This window comes from Odocoileus virginianus, chromosome 7 (assembly GCF_023699985.2).
Source record: "Odocoileus virginianus isolate 20LAN1187 ecotype Illinois chromosome 7, Ovbor_1.2, whole genome shotgun sequence".
NCBI classification, from domain to species: Eukaryota; Metazoa; Chordata; class Mammalia; order Artiodactyla; family Cervidae; genus Odocoileus; species Odocoileus virginianus.
Genome location: NC_069680.1, coordinates 61,229,813 through 61,246,886, shown reverse-complemented (window position 1 = coordinate 61,246,886; position 17,074 = coordinate 61,229,813). Strand labels below are relative to the sequence as shown.

The window sequence follows — 17,074 nt, the reverse complement described above, 5'->3', positions numbered from 1 at the left end:
GCAGGATACAAAATCAACTCACGAAAATAAGTTGCATTTCTACTCACCAGCAATGAATAACCTGAAGACAAAATTAAGAAAACAATTCCATTTACAACAGTATCAAAAAGATAAAATGCTTAAGAATAAACTTAACCAAGGAAGCAAATGACCTGTGCACTGACAACTATAAAACATAGTGATAGAAATCAAAGAAGACACAAACTAAGTGAGAGACATCCCATGTTCATGGATGGGAAGACTTAAAATTGTTAAAATACTATCCTTAATATTAAGATAAAATATTACCCATAGCAATCTACAGATTTAATGCAATCTCTATCAAAATGCTAATGATGTTTTCTGCAGAAATAGAAAAGCCCATCTTAAGATTTGTGTGGAATTTCAAATAGCCAAAACAATCTTGAAAAAGAACAATGTTGGAGAATTCATACCTCTTGATTTCAAAACTTGCTACAAAGTTACATTAATCACAACAGTGCAATACTGATGTAAGGACATTAATATAGACCAGTGGAATAGAACAGAGAGCACAGAAATAAATCATCACATATACTGTTAAAACATTTTTGACAAGGGTGCCAAGATCATTCAATGGGGAAAGGGCAGTCTTTTTCAACAAACGATCCTGGGAAAACTGAACAACTACAAACAAAAGCTGGACTCTTATACTGTGTACAAAACATAACAAAAAATAGATCAAATACCTAAATATAAGAACTAAAACTATAAACTTCTTAGGTGAAAATCTTTATGACTTTGGAATAGGCAATGATTTCCTGGCTATGACACCAAAAACATAGGCAACAACAATAACAAAAAAGATAAACTGGATTTCATCAAAATCAAAAACTTATGTATATCAAAGGACACTATCAACAGAATGAATACCTACAGAATGGGAGAAAAATTTATATTCCGATAAGGGATTATATCCAGAACATATAAAGAACCCTTACAACTCAACAACAAAAATATAAGCAGCCCAATTCAAAAATAGCTTTGCAAAGTACTTGAATACATATTTCTCCATAGAAGATATTAAAATGGCCAATTAAGTGAAGAGATACTCATCACTAGCCATTAGGGAAATGCAAATCAAAATCTCAGTGGGATACCACTTCATACCCATTAGAATGGCTATTATAAAAAATATTAATAATAACAAAAATAACAAGCATTTGTGAATATATGGAGAAAATTGTAACTTTTGCAGTGTTGTGGCCACATACAATTAAGCAACTTCTGTAGAAAACAGTGTGATGATTCCTCAAAAAACTAAATGCAGAATTATTTATGATAATTCCACTCCTAAATATATACTCAAACAAACTGAAAGCATGGACTCAAACAGATATTTGTATACTGATGTTCTTAGCAGCACTATTCACAATAGCTAGAAAGTAGAAACAATCCAAATGACATCAGTGGATGAATAGATAAATGAAATATGGTATATGCATACAATTTAGCTATTATTCCACCTTAAAAAAAGGAATTCTGATACATGCTAAACATGAATGAACCCTGAAAGCATGTTAAACAAGCCAGACACAAATTACAATTATTATATGACTCCACTTACATAAGATACCTAGAAACAGGCACATTTATAGAGACAGAAAACAGAGGTTGCCAGGGCCTGGAAGGACAGAAAATGGGGAGTTATTGTCCAATGGTTACAGAGTTTACAGAGCTTCTGTTTGAGTTGATTAAAAGTTTGGAAATGGATAGTGATGGTGTGTACAACACTGTGAATTTTATTAATGCCAATGAAATGTATACTTACAATGGTAAGTTTTATATTATATGTATTTTCCCAGTTTTGAAAAAATAATCAAAAAATTTTCCTAATATGATAAACTAGATCTACAAAAAACTTACCACAAACATCATACTTAACGGTGAAACATTGAAAGTTTTTGCAATACCAGAATCAAAATAAGGATGCCCACTATCACCACATCTAAAGCAATATTACTTTGGAAGACTTAGCCATTGCAATAAGGCAAGAAAAAATATATAAATATTGGAAAGGAAGATATAAGATTGTTATTATTCATAGAAAACATGATTGTGCAAGTTAAAAAAAATCAACTATTGGGTATAATAAGTAAATTTAACAAAGATTGTTGGATACAGGTCAATATTTTAAAAATCAGTGGTACTTCTATATGCCAGAAACAAATAATTAAAAATGAAAAAAACCTTTAAATAGCACTTATAGTAGTATCAAAAGCATAAAACATATAGAAATCGATCTAATAAAAGAAGTATAAGACCTCTATGTGCTTAGTCACTTCAGTCATGTATGGCTCTTTGTGACCCCATGGACTGTAGCCCACCAGGCTTCTCTGTCCATAGGATTTTCCCAGCAAGAATACTGGAGTGGGTTGCCAGGCCTTCCTAAAGGGGATCTTCCCCACCCAGGGATCAAAACTGCGCTGCAGGCAGGTTCTTTACCACTGAGCCACCAGAGAAGCCATGAGACCTACATACAGACAGCTAAGAAACATTCTTGAAAGAAATTTATTAAGACCTAGGACAATGAAGGAGGATATTTTATTCATGGATCAGAAATTCAGTATTATAAAGATGTCCATTTTCTTCAAACTGATCTACATATTGTTGATACAGTCTCAATTGAATCTCAGCAGAGTCTTTGTGGAATTTCAAAAGTTGATTCTAAATTCATATGGAAATGCCAAGAGCCAAAATGAAGAATAAAGCTAGAAAATTTATACTACTAGATACATAAAGCTAGTAATTATATTATAGCATTTGTATTGCTAAAAGGACAAATACACCCAAAAGAATCGCATATATATATATATATATATATATATATATGTACACTAAAAGACACATAACAAATGATCCTAACAGACTTTTCCATAATAGCCAAAACTAGAAGTAACCCCGTTGTCCATCAACAATAGAATGGGTAAACTGTGGTATATTCACACAATGGAAACTTATACAGTAATGAGAACAGACAAATGTAACTATACACAGCGTGATGAACCTCGCAAATAAGTTGCCGAGAGAAAATATTGTATGACTGAATTTCTATGAATTCAATATAGACAAAAATGAATGCATGCTATTAGAAGCCAGTATAGAAGTTACCTTTGGCTAATGACAGAAATGCTTCTGTTAATTTCTTTTTTCTTGGTTTGCATGGCAGTTACAGGGGAGTAGCCACTTTGTGATAATTCAAGCTGTACCTGTATTATTTGTATCCTTTTTCGTAAGTGTTATACTTCAACTAAAAAGCTGACTAAAAATATTCCAGTTGACTTGGGAGCAACATTAATGCTACTAACCACTGAACTACCTGCCTCTCTTCTTCCCTGCTACTGTGGGAGGACAGAGCCAGTGGGCACAGAGAAAAGCCACAGCCTCGCAGCAAGGGCACCTCTTCCTCCACGAAGCCTTCCAAGACTGCCCTCTCATCCCAACCCAGATGCTGCTCCCACTTCCTCTGAACCTACAAAGCTTTTCTCATAGGTATAATAGCTATGCCTGGCACCCTCAGCCAGCCTGCAAAACTGTGAGTTTCCAAAACGCAGGAGCTAAGAGTAACAGTAGCATAAAAGTTTAACAGTAACCTACAAGTAACTAACAGTAGCATTTCTTGAGCATTTACTATATGGCAGGCATATTTTCTAAGCATTTTACAGTTAATAACTCGTTTAATTCTCCCAATAACCCTTTTAGGTAGGTTCTATTACTATCCTGATTTTCTAGATGAGAAAACTAAAGAACAGAATGATTCAAGTGCTGAAGGTCACACAACTAATCATTGGAAGAGCTAGGATTTGAACCTGGATGGTCTGGCTCAGAGATAGAAATACTCTCCTGGTTTAAGCAGTGGGCCCGAAGATGAAGCCTGGTGCTTGTAGCTCTGGCCACACACACCCAGACCAGACACAAAGGAGGAGGTGCTCCAAATAATGTCCAGGCAGGAAATGTGTCTATGAGTCTGTGCAGAGATGTGTGTGCATATGGAGGTGCACCACCTCTTTTTTTTTTTGTCCCCTTCCTTGCGGAACCACCTCTTAAAGGCCTAGCTTTCAGAGGGCAGCTGGAAGGCCTAGGTCACTGGGCCCGGGCTCCTAAGTCTGAGGAAGCAGGCTAAGGTCAGAGCATGGCTTTGGAGGAAAGTCCCTTTCCAGTCCTGGGGAGGAGGGCCTGAGACCTCCTCAGGGGTCAGGTCCTTGCTGACAGCACTTGGGACCGAAGAGGAGGTGCAGGCCGGTCCTGCTCTGGTCCCAGGTATTGAGGGGCCCTCTGCTTCCCACCCCCAGGCCAGGGGTCTGGAAACAGCTCCTCGGAAGGTCAAGCCAGGTAAAAGTCAATCTCCTTTGGGAACGGACTACAGCATCTCACCGCTTCCTCTGCCCCTCACCCCACACACTGTTCAACCAGCTTCTCCTCAGGCCTTCCCTTCTACTCTCCTGCTGTGTTCAAGCTCATCTCCCTCTGCGTGGTCCTAAAACGGCCCCCATGTCTGCCCAGAGACTTTCTTTGCTTCGCCGGGAGCTGTGGGAGCTAGGGAGGCTCCTCTGTGCCAGGTCTGAGTGGCTGTAAATGGGCTCCGGTCACGAGTACTTAAAAATGACAGACCCCACAGCATTAGAAGAGAAAGTCAGGGCTACTGACCCCCAACTTACATCAAACGGTGCTTCCCTTGTCAGAGGCTGAAACCTTGGGACGCCACACTGTTCGGGCCCAGGAGCCTGTACTGTCCATGGCGGCCAGAAACGGCCCACAGAGGGGGCCACCTTGACAGAGGTGACACAGCACATCAGGGCCAGGGGCCAGGAGCAGGCCCGCCCAGTTCAGCAAACAGACCCGGAAAGCAGGCCTGAGAGGCAGGGCACCGGAGAAGGCCCAGCCTCACATTCTGCCTCTGCTCAGAAACACGCTGGTGACCAGCACACCTGTGTGAGTGCACGCACGTCCGCGCCTGCACGCCTACGCTCGCTCCTGAGCACGCATGCACCCGCGCACGTGGCCAAGGCCAGCTGGGTCAAAACCAGAAGGAGAAGGAGCTGCTAGTACAAAGAACTTCTGAGCTGGAGAGCTGAAAGGAGAGCGGGATGGAAAACGAAGGCACTGTTCTCCACTCGGCCTTTCCCTCTCCTCTCTGCCCCCACCCGACACCCTGGCCTCCCATGGCGGCTCCCCAGGAAGCTGTGAAACACACAGGTGCAAGGAGGTCACCTAGTTAACAGCCTCCGTCCCGCTGTATTATTCATGGGCTCCCTTCTTCCGGCCCGAGCTCCAGTTTCCAACAGCCCTCGGGCTCAGCTTGGCAGGTCAGCCAGCCTGGCAGGTCTAGCCTGCAGCAACCCCCACTCTTTACACCCCATGCCCTTCCTGTCTCCTTCCCAGGACGGAGCCATCCCTGTGCGAATTCGGCCCCCAGCTGTCACACACCGCACTTCGGGTGAAAGTGAGACCTTTGAGTTCGGTGAGGAAAAGCAGAGAAGGAAAACTTTAGCTGTGGCAGGCATGAGATGCTCAAGTTCCCAAAGGGGGCTATAGGGCACTCTGTCTCTCTCTCTCTCACACACACACACACATTAGATTGACTGGCCCAAATATGGTATTCTGCATAGTTGTGAAAGCTCTTGGACTTTCTGTGCCTTGCACAGTGCCCGCAAACAGTAGTCCCTGGATTTGTTGACTTACACACTTTCCCCGAAGAGGGGTGTCAAGTTGCTGGAGTGGATATAAGCCATCAAGCCATTGAAAGACACTGCTATTGGAATTTAGAGGTGTTTGTGATGTTTATATAACTATCTGCATATCTCTTGTAAATCCTGCATAGTTTAAGTCATTAATGCATAATGATAACTCAAAACATTTATTTACTGAGCTGTCTATATATCACAATTCATTTAGCCAAGTACCTTCCTATATCTCACAAGAGCCCCTCCCTCCCAGAATCAAGGGGATTGGTCGGAAGGGTTTTTCCTTCTACTGAGAACACTGTGGCTCAGAGGATGAAAGTACTAGAGCCAACGTAAGAACTGTCACGCAGTCTTCCCAAGCCTGCCAGGGGCATCTCTCTTCACCGTTCACACATATTCCTCTGCCTCCTGGTTACCATAGGTACAGCAACACAAGGTAACTACAAGATGAATCCATGGCCCTCTAGTCACTCAGGTCAGGACCCAGAGTCCAGGCCAGGATTCAAGTTTGGCCAGAAATACTGAGGGCAGTTCACCAGCAAGCCTGGGCAACAGCAGAGGGAAGGTGTGGGGCAGAGATTAAACCACAGAGTCGTTGCATCTGACCCCCCTGGTTTTACAGGGGAGAGAGCTGAGGTCAGGCTGAGGTCTCCAGTCTAGGCAAGAGCAGAGAGCACTGATATGCCTGGCCTACCCACATGGGGCAGCCTGATCCAAGCAGATGACCTGTAGTCTAAGCCGGTGAGCTGCCCCCTCATTTACTTGCATGGATGTTAAATCACTGCCCAGCCCTGCTCTTAAATGCCTGGGTGCTATAGGCTCCTGACTGTCCAACCCCAGGGCAGAGTCAATCACAGGTAAAGTCCACATGGCAATGAACATGCCTGACAGGCCTGGATTGGAAGTCCATACCCATCACTGCCTCTGTGCAGACCCAGCAGGGCTCACTTGTCCTTTCCAGACTCGGTTTCCATCTGACTAAGCAGGGATCTGGCTCTAGCCCTAAGTACAGTACAATGGGAAGGACATAGTAAGGATTAAGGACTCAGACTGCCTTGGGTCAAATGACACTCTGCTGCCCACTAACGCTGTGACTCTGGGTAAATTGCTTCACCTCTCTGGGCCTGACTTCTCATCTGTAAACTACAACCAACAGAAGTCCCCGTCTCATTCGGTTGTTGTCAGGACTAAGCAGAGGGTTTTATATGAAGTGCCAAGCCCAGGGGCTATCACACAGTAAGTGTTTAATAAATGCTTCCTGATATTATTTTCATCCCTGAAACTCTATGTTTATGACAAAGATCTTATATCAACTGGCCATCTGTGGGTTACATGCAGCTTACCTGAGGGCCTTTCCCAACAATATATATCACACAAGGGTGGGGCATCACTGACTCAATGGAGTTTGAGTAAACTCTAGGAGTTGGTGATGGACAGGGAGGCCTGGCGTGCTGCAGTCCATGGGGTTGCAAAGAGTTAGACATGACTGAGCGACTGAAATGAACTGAACTTGGAGCCACTGACAGACCCCAGAGGCCTAAAACAGTGTTTGGCACACAGTACGGGCTCAATAAAAATTTGACCAATGAATGAATGGCTTCACGGTGTTTTTAAATACTTGAATTGGTTGCTAACATTTGAAATACAATTTTGTAGTTTTTAAATCTAGATTTCCAGAAAATTTTGAGAAGTTAAGTGTCTAACCACACTTATCCTGCATGCTGCTTTATAACCACAGGCAAAGACCGCTGCAGTGGTGCCCCCTTTTATACAGGGCGAGCAAGTGCAATTTGCCCAGTGTCCGCATAACCAGCCTGACTCTCTTACACCAGCTGCCCAGACAGACTGGACGTTGTGGGCACCTGAATGTTCACCCTGGCCCAGGTCAATCAGGCAAAGTCCAGACAGCAAGGAAGGTCTGCATTTACCCAGCCCCAGAGCATTCTGTCCATAGCACTTCTTCCAAGCCCCAAGATCCCCTCCCTGTCCTCCTCCCATCCTAGTCCAGCAGAAAAAAAAAAAGGGCCTTCTGGTCTGCTAAGCACCAGAAGCCCCCTGGCATCCAAGCCCTGCTACTTTGGACAGGCCAGACCCTCTCCTCCAGAGGACACAACCCCTGCTGCTCTGGGTTGCCCCAACTTCCTCAGCTTTCCATGCCAAAGTCCTCCTTCCTTGGAAAACTCCCAAGTGTAAAAAGCAGCGGAAAGATGAACTTAATCCTTATCTTTCTCTTATAAAGTATGCGTAGAAAATGAGACACACACACACACCCACACACACACACAGATAAGGTGCTTTTCTAAAACACTGCTAGCAGTTCCAGGCCCCCTCTACTTGGATCTTCTGAGGAGAAGGGTTATTTAATCCCATGCTTGGTAACCAAAGTGCTGTGGGATACTGGGGGACTGCCTGAGGACACATGGACCCCTCCCCACCTTCCACTCCTCTCCTCAACCCTGCCAGGACTCAGGTCCATGGAGATAGACCACATCTTCCCATTCTCCAAGAAGCCTTCCCCACCTACTCTATCTTCTGCCCTTAGCATGTCAATGATCCTCTGTTTTCTCTTAGCTCTCATGACCAGCTGTAATTGTCTTGAGTGTGTATTTATTATCTATCTCCCCCAGTTCGGTACAGTAGCCGCCGGCCACACATGGCCAATGGGCACTTGAAATGCGCTGAGTCCAGCTGAGAAGTGCTATAGATGCAAAACACACACAAAATTCGAAGTCTTAATTTAAAAAAAAAGACTGTAAAAGATCTCATTAATAGTTTGTTATATTGATTATTGCTAAATGATAGTATTTTGGATACACTGGGTTAAACAAAACAGATTATCAAAAATAATTTCATTTATTTCTTTCAATTTTTTTAAATGGCTACCAGAAAATTTAAAACCATGTATGTGACTTGCATGTGTGGCTTGCATTGTATTTCTATTGAACACACTGCTGTAGATGCTCAACATAAATCCCCAGTCACTAGATAAGCCTGGTACACAGGTGATGCTCAGTATTGGTTGACCGAACAGCTAAATGAAAGGTCTCCCCAACAGTGGATGTGAGACCCTAAAACACAAAGGAAGGACCTCCTGCCCCACTGTCCAATACACGCTAGATTTCCTGTGGCAGTCTACCCACGCCTCTGCTAAGACAAAGCCTCAGGCCTCTGTAGAAGGGACAGAGAGAGGCCTGGCTTAGAGTTCTGTCACCACCGGTCCCTGAAGATAGCAGCTTTTCTGGCCCCAGGAGAAAAGGTCAAAATTAGTCTCCTCCCAGGGCAAGGGCAGGTGAGAGCCAGAGAAGGGATGCAGAGGACTGGAGACTGAAGCCCTGGATAAGCCCCGGGCAGGATGACAAGTCTCTTATCTCTGTATCAAAGAGCAGAAGAGGGGCAGAGCTAAAGGGAAGTCCTTGGAGGGACCCAGCCCACCCTGATCGAGCCCCAAGGAAGCCAGGAAAAGCCAGCATTTCTTGGGGGCAGGACCAGCACTACAAATGGAGACCCAGACATAGTCCCAGCCACCCCTTTTGTTTTCTCTCCCTTCCCTCCCTTTCTGTCTCTCTTCTGCTCTCCTCTAGTTCCCTCCCTTGATTTCACTGGCTCCCAAATTACAGCCTTCCTTTCAGAAACAGACACAATCAAGGTGGTACACAGGGCCCTTGTCACAAATGGCATTGCAGGTCCTCTCCAAATGGAGCATGGCCTTTAAAGAGGAAGGCAGCGCTGCTAACAGCCTGTCCTGGGGAAGATACATCTTCAGGAAGGACTCCCTCCCTCTTAGGTTGATCAGCCTGCGGGAGGCTCTGGGTGACTGTGATTGCAGGGTCAGGCCCTGGATGCCAGGGACCAAGAGATGACGATCTGCCTGGCCTCATGCTGGGGTGGAAGTAGCCGGGCTCTGTCCTTGATTAGCCACCGCCCAGGCCCACCTCACCCCAGGAGAGGGTCTGGAAGCAGCCCACTCCCTGTGAGCCTCAGTTTTTGCACCTGTAACATGGTACAAGGTACATCCAGCTAGTTTCTAAGGACTCTTATAGCCCTTGGCATAGATGTCACAAACTCACGTGGCTAAAGGGGCCAGGATGTAGTGTAAATAAATGGGGTCAGATGTGAGACAACAGGGAATGGTGGAGACTGAGGAGAACTGAAGGTTATAAGCGCACCTGTAAAACTCACATATTGACAGAAGCCAGAGCAAAATCATAATAGTGATTACTTCAATGAATATAATGAAAAACTAAACAGTCTCTAAAAATAATGCTATAGAAAACTCTGTAATTACATTATTTGATCATAATATGCTATTACATAAAATAAGAGTATCACACACACACACCAAAAGAGCAGGAGAGGGCCTGAGCGAGCCTCATCAAGCCGCCAAAGATGCATCAGATCCAGCTGGGGTTACACACGTGCATGCATATGCAAAAACCCATCACTTTCATTTAAGATCTGTTCACTTTATTGTATGTATATAACCCTCAAAGCATTTTTTAAATAAAAATATAAATAAATAAAAGGGGGTGGCTGCAACTCAGCCCCAACCAATTACCGTCAATCGGGAACACAGACCCAATGTTGCCTGTTCTAGCCAGATATGCCAGAAATCTAGCTCTTTATTATGAAAATGCAATTTTTTAATGTTGCTAATAATTAATGCAAAATGAAAAACCACAACCACACATGCATACATCCTCAGGCAGAATTCAATTTAAGAACTTATAGATTGTCCAACTCTCAAAGTAAGGGGAGGTTTCACCTCTTTGCTGGAATACAATATGCCTAACACATGACTGAATCGAAAAGGGATAATAAAAAAGCTACCACATTCTGCATGTGTACCATGTGCCAGGCCCTGCACAAAAGGATTTCTGTAGAGTTTTCTTCTTATTAATGCTGACAGCAAGCCTACAGTGTAATTGGAAATTATTCCCATTCAACCACTGAGAAAACTAAGGCCTGGGCAAGGCCTTAGCCTTAGCTCAGGAATGGAAATTCTATCTGCCTCCAAGCGGCCTCACAAAAATCAGGAAGGGAACAGGTTTATGATCATAATAATAACCAACTCTTACATGAGCTGTTAGACCCTGCAAAGGAAAGAAAACTACAAACGCTAAGCCTGAACCTGCTGTGTCACTCTCGATGTCACCGCCTGAGGCCCCTGGAGCTGGGGACAGACGTCTGATAGCCCCGAGCCCCCAACAATACACGGAGCCTTGCAGACTATCACTGCTGAAGGGAGACAGAGCCCCAGGAGCATGATTGCTGAGACCCAAATACACAGCCAGAAAGAAGCAGCAGCAGCAGCCCGTACCACTCCCCGGGACAGAACCAGATTACATTTCACAATGAAAGACTAGAAAGCTATCTCCATGTGGCTACTTCTTAAATATGCCAAGTTTCTCACTGACACCCTTCTAGTCAATAGCGTTGGTAAGAGTATGCATTTTCTGCCTTATGGAATTCAATAAAGCTATTTTCATATTGAACCAAAATAAATATGCTTCTATTTATCTCCATAAATGCTCTAATTCTTCTGAATTGACTCTTCTGCACAAATGATCACTCACCACTCTTGTAGATAGGCAGATCAAGATATGGAAATTTCCAGCACTCCAAAAGCAACCCTTGAGCCCTAGTCATCACACCCTGGAGTAACCATGATTCTGACTACTGTCATATAGGCGGGTTTTGCCTACAGTTGTGCCTTTTCCTTGGGGCCTGTGCTTTTCTATTCTCCACAGTCCCCACCACGCCCTATCATCTTACATTCGATGCTGCTTTACTCTCCGGTCAGCTTCGCAGCCCCTGTAGGCACATGAGTTTGTGCCTCTACTCCAGAGGCATTTGCCTAGAGCCCAGGATACAGCAAGACGGTCACTAGCTGCCCAGTCGGAAAGGAATCATTGTGAATAGTTAAAACTGGTTATAGGCATACCAGATGCTGATGTAACAGCCACTGAGTCAATGGACAGTGATTAAGCATCGGTCCCTGAGGATACGAGGAGGAATAAGATACAGTTCATGCTGAAGGAGCTCAGGGTCTAGTGAGAGACCAGACCACTGCAGAGAAGGGCAAAGTGCAGGGTTAGGGCTGTGACTGAGGGAAGCACAGCTGGGGAGTTGACCACCCCTCCCACCCGCCTGACTCATGGTACTGTCCACACTGGTGCAGGAGGCTAGAGCACAGAAGAACCTGTTCCCCTCCCCACTTCCCTTCCACTGGAGACAAAATAACCCCATTCTGAAATAACCCATCCGGCAGGGTCCAACTCACAAATAACTTTGCACACCAATTAAATGGACAAATAGGACTACCTGGGGCCAAGAAAAACTCAAATCAAGGCTCGAAAATAATTTTTAAAAAAATGAACAAAGGCATTTAAATTAATTTGCTAAAAATAAATCACCTGCACGTTTTAAAACAATGAATTTTGTTTAAAACCTGAGGGTTCTAGGAAACAGTAAGACTTCTATTAACCAGTTGTTTTTGAACTCACAGACGAAGGTATCTTTCACATGAGTGTCACTGTCTGTTAGTTCCAAGACCATGCCAACCCACGTTCTCCCACAGCTCCCCCAGCCACTCTGCCTCCTGGCAAAAAGGCCAGCACAGAGGAAGGACAGTCCTCTTTAAGTAGGTCTAGGGCGCACGAGTCATGCCATAATCTTTCACCTGTGATACCGTTGGCCCCACCAAGGCTCTGAAGTCCTCAGATCCCCAGTCTCAGGCCAGCCTTGCTGGCGTCGGGGTCACCACTATTCCTCCAGAGGACCATGGGTGGTGACTTGCCCCGTGCCTTGGCATCATCCTATTTCTTGGGCCCAGGGACCTCCCAGGGCACCAGTGGCAGAAACGGGGTGTCCAGCCTGGGCTGGTGGCAGGGGTAATTAAGAGTGGAGCTTGGCTGGTATCCTCTCCTCCGCTGACTGCCCCAAATTAGCATTTCTGCAGCTCCCTCTGCATAAATCCTAAAACTGTGGAGAGGTGTGATTGGTGAGTCATTCCATTCATTTGGGAGGGACAGATGAAGTGGAGGACAGTTCCTTAATTATTTCTCCTTAAGGAACAGCATCTACCCAACCCCAGGCCTCCTAGAGGCAGAGCAGTTTATCCAGCTTCCAAAAACCCTGCCCCTTCCACCCACTTCCTACGGGCCCACATGCAGCACACATGACAATGTTTTAATTACACAGAAAACTGAGCTGCTACTTGGATCTGTCTAAAGATGCCCAAAACACAGATACCCTCCTGGCACTAGCAGGAGGCTCCCTCAAGGAGCCAGCAGTGGACAACTAATCCAATCCTACCATAAATGTCCAGGAAAAGAAGTTCCAGTCTCAAACTCATTCTCAAACCTACATTCTTATCCAGTGACCTTTTTGACACTCTTTCACCAAGGGCTATGAAATGCTCATTCCTGAGAAGGTACTGTGGACCAGGGCTTCTCAAACTTTACTGATAAAACAAACCTCTCAAGGATCTTGTCAAATACAGATTCTGATTCAAGAGGTCAGGGGTGGGGTGCAAGAATCTGCTTTTCTAACAAGTTCCCAGGTGATGCTGATGCTGCAGGTCCATAGGCCACACTCAGAGTAGCAAGGCTCTACTAGACCTTCACCTCCCAGAAGTATGTGCATTTTTAATTACGGATTCAGAAAGGCGCCCTTCAAAATATTAAGCTCAAAGAAACGAACCTTAAATGGTGAGTTTGCAGGTAAGGTTGCTTTGTATGGGCAGAGGAAATACCTGGGAGGCAACCAGGACCATCCATCATCATAACCCTCAAATTAACCTCTTTGGTAAGCAAATGTGAGAAGCACAGCTTTTGGGGGGTCAGGAAGGTGGAGACAGATGTGTATATTGGGGTTCAGCCCAGAGAAGGCTAGGATGTCAGTCAGCTCTGGGCCTCTCGCACACTCTCGAAGCTCTCCATCACCCAGAGCAGTGCCACCTGGTTCACACCAGTCACTTCTGTAGTATCACCTTTCCAGCCCACAGGGTACCCTCCCTCTCTGCCATTCAGCCACACTGCATTCCCACTCTTCCCAGGCAGCACCAAGCATCCCAGCTCCCCCAGCTAAGGGGCCTCCTCCAAGCCCCTCCATCGGAGTGACATCCGGTCACCCAGACTCATAGGTGCTGACCACCCTCATAGGTGCTGACCGCAGTGCGCCTACCCCTGCACCATGAACCAAACATCAACTCCAAGCCTGGTCTCACCCCACAAACGGGCTGACTCATCAGCACCTCTCTACCTGGCCTCAGCCAGGCTTTTTCAGCCCACCCCACCCTGGGCAGCTTAATTCTCCCCTGGGCAACTGTCTGACTCCACCCAACAGACACACACACACAAACACACACACACACACACTCCCCCTGTGCTTCTCCAGCTTATTTCAAAATCCAATCCAAATTGGGGTGGGGGTACTTGCTAAGCGGCTAAAAGGTAAGAGTCAATGCTTTCTCTAGTATGAGAGGGCAAAGTATGAAAAAAGAGGCAGGCGCTGCTCCCTGAATTACTGGGGAGGGTGGGGCGTGCTACTACCCAGGAAAGGCTAAATTGCCCGAGGTGGGCTGCTGACGGCACAAGGGTTGCGGGTTAGGGTCGCAGGGGGCGGTGGCCGGCGGCAAGGGCACAGGATCTCGGCCGCAGGCACGGAGGTAGCGGCTCTAGGTGCTGGCTCCGCGGGAAAGCGAGGCACTGAGAGCCCTCCGGCTGGCGCCGCCACCACCTTGGCACGCACGGGTTCTGCAGGCGTCCCGGGCTGACCTGCAGGGGAGACGGGGGCTGCGTTCTTGAGCGCAAGCCCCTGGGGACAACCAGCACTGCAGGTGGCCGGGGAAGGCAAAGCGCGAGCCGCACAGGCGCCCTGCTCCTCGAGGCGTGCGTCTCCCCATAGCCGGCCCAGAGCCGGAGTCCTCTGGGGTCTCTGGCCGGCACGGAGAGGTGATGAGGGGAGAGAGCTACGTGACTTTAGGTCCCTCCAGTGCCGACGCCTACCCCGCGGTGGGGCTGTGCCCCACCCCATCTCCACTGTCCAAAGGGGGATCCAGAACGCAGAAGGAGACGAGATCGGACCCCAACGCCCTCTTTGCCCTAGAAATTCTCCCCACCCCAGACCCAGACCCTCTGTGAGGCGCAGAAAGCAAAGCGCACGAACGTCCCCGGGTCCAGGAAGCGAGGTGGGAAGTGGAGTGCCTTTCCTCCCAAGGCCAACGCGGAGGGAATTCGAGTTGCCAGGAATCAAAGTTGCCGCGCGTCCAGCCGCGGGCTGGGAGTGGGACGCAGGATGCTGGCTGGGAGCCGGGGAGGGAAGGAGGCCCCGGGCGCCCGCCGAGGGCGATGGCCGTGCCGAGAACAAGTGGTTCGGCGGCTACGGTCGCGACCCCACGGCTCCAACTTTCCCACCGCGTGGCGGGTGAACGGCTCGGAGAAGGCGAGGGAAGCGGGGAAGGAAGGGGCGGTGCGTGGCTCTTGGTACCGTGTGCATGTGCGGAGCGGCGCCGCGCCTTGGGCTCTGCTCTCCGCTGGATCGGCCCCGGAAGGCCGCCTGCTCGAGTGCTGACCACCGCCGCGTCTCGCCGCCGGTGCGAAGGCTCATCCGCGGCGCGCTGGCCGCTCCTGGGTCCCCTTCGGCCGTCCGCTCTCTGTTGGCTGCTTGCCGGCCGCAACTTCAGGCGCGCCGCGAGCTCAGACGAGGCGCGCCCCAATCGTCCCGAAGCCCGGCACCCCGGTGTCCCATGCCCGGGGCCGGACCGCCCCGCCCCGCCGGGATCAGCGCCCGGCAGCCGTCGGACTCGTCTTCTCACCAAGCATCGCGCTCGCAGCCCTCTTTCCCGAGCCTCCGCCGCGGCTCAAGTCCGCGATCAACTTTCCCTCGCTTCCTCCGCCCTGCTCGGCCCCCTCCACCCAGACCCCGCCTCCTGACGCTCCCTCCCTCACCTCCCGCCTCGCCCAGCCCCTGCCTGCCCCGCCGCGCCCCGCCGCCCACCATCCCACCACGGTAGGCGCCAGGATCCTTGAGCCCCCAACCCCTGACCCCGCTCGGACCCCGGGAGCGGCGCGAAGCCGGGGCCAGGCGCTTAGGGCATGAATATTTCAGTGCTGGCGAAACTGCCCTCTGCCGATGTCATGGCACCGGCTGCTGTGGCAACTCGACGAATCCCCCAAAGGGGCAGGCAGGAAGCCGGAGAAAGCAGCCCCAGGTGCTTGAGGGAGCCGCGCTCCGCAGGGCCGCCCACTGTCCCTCAGAGGGGTGGGGGCCAGGCTGGCCTCCGGCGGAAGGGGGAAACGCTCCCGGGAAGCCACAACGAACGGGCGCCCGGGTCTAGGTAAGCCTGCGCCATCTGTTGGCTTTAAGCGCCCCCTCTCTGCTCCCAAAGTCGCGCTGAGCGCCGAGCGGGGCTGTCCCTCTAGTCATTGGGACCACTTAGCTGTGTTGGCTCAACCAGCTGCCTTTGCCTACCCTACTCATGCTCTCCCATCTGCGTCCCCTCCATCAATCAAAACTGAAAATGTCCCCAGTTGCTTACAAATGAGGGGCCCCGAATTAGAAGAAACCGGTGATGTCACCTGGGCACCCTCACCCATGCAAGGTGCACACCTGAATAAGGGTCTCCCAGCTTCTTTTTGCACATATGTAAGGATGGAGACTTCATGACTTTTCCAGGCAGCTGGAAACAGGGAGTCTATAGCTGAAGATGGTCATTCCCTGACCTTGATCTTACCTCCCAGGGCTAAACATTTTGAATTCTTTTAACCGTATATCATTGACTGGATGTCTGGACCTGTATCAGCATATTGACAATAGCTGCCTGGAGTCAGGCTCTGGGCTGAGACTTTTGACCTGACTTCATTCTGATCTCAACACAGCTTTTCTGGTAGGTGTGTCATTAGCGCGGTTTTACCAGAATAAAACGGGCTTTAGGGAGGTGCATGAGTTACCCGTGTGGTGGAGTCAGGTACTGAACCTAGAATCTGCCTGCTTCCAAAGCTCCGTTCTTTACCATTTACTCATTATTGCTACTGTACGCTAGCTAACTGAAATAGGTTCTGGGGATGTGACAGAGGAAGAAATAGGCTTGGTCCTTGTACCTTGTAGAGCTTCTCTAACAGGAAAAACAGTCAATGAAACACATAATAAGGTAAAATTACAGTCAGAATCGGTGCTGGGAAGAGGAATATTTTAATGGTCCCCTGGCCTAGGGGACCTGGGAAGACTTCTTGGAGGAGATAACTCTGAGTTGAGATCTGAGGGATGCATGATGGGGAGAGAGAGAGTGGGTTTTAGGCAAAAGAAACAGTATGTGCAAAGGCCTCATGGTGGGAAGGAACTGGTATACATAAGGAAGTGAAGGAAGTGTA

General features: G+C 48.0%; 1 protein-coding gene across 1 annotated transcript in view; it reads right to left on the bottom strand.

Annotated features, from left to right (window-relative positions):
• The window catches only part of CDH23 (cadherin related 23), a 428,604-nt gene extending 413,094 nt beyond the window's left edge, over positions 1–15,510 (bottom strand). The window contains 1 exon segment of the mRNA XM_070470793.1: positions 15,192–15,510. The gene's annotated coding sequence lies outside the window, so the exon portion shown is untranslated.
• Positions 15,511–17,074: the final 1,564 nt, after the last annotated feature.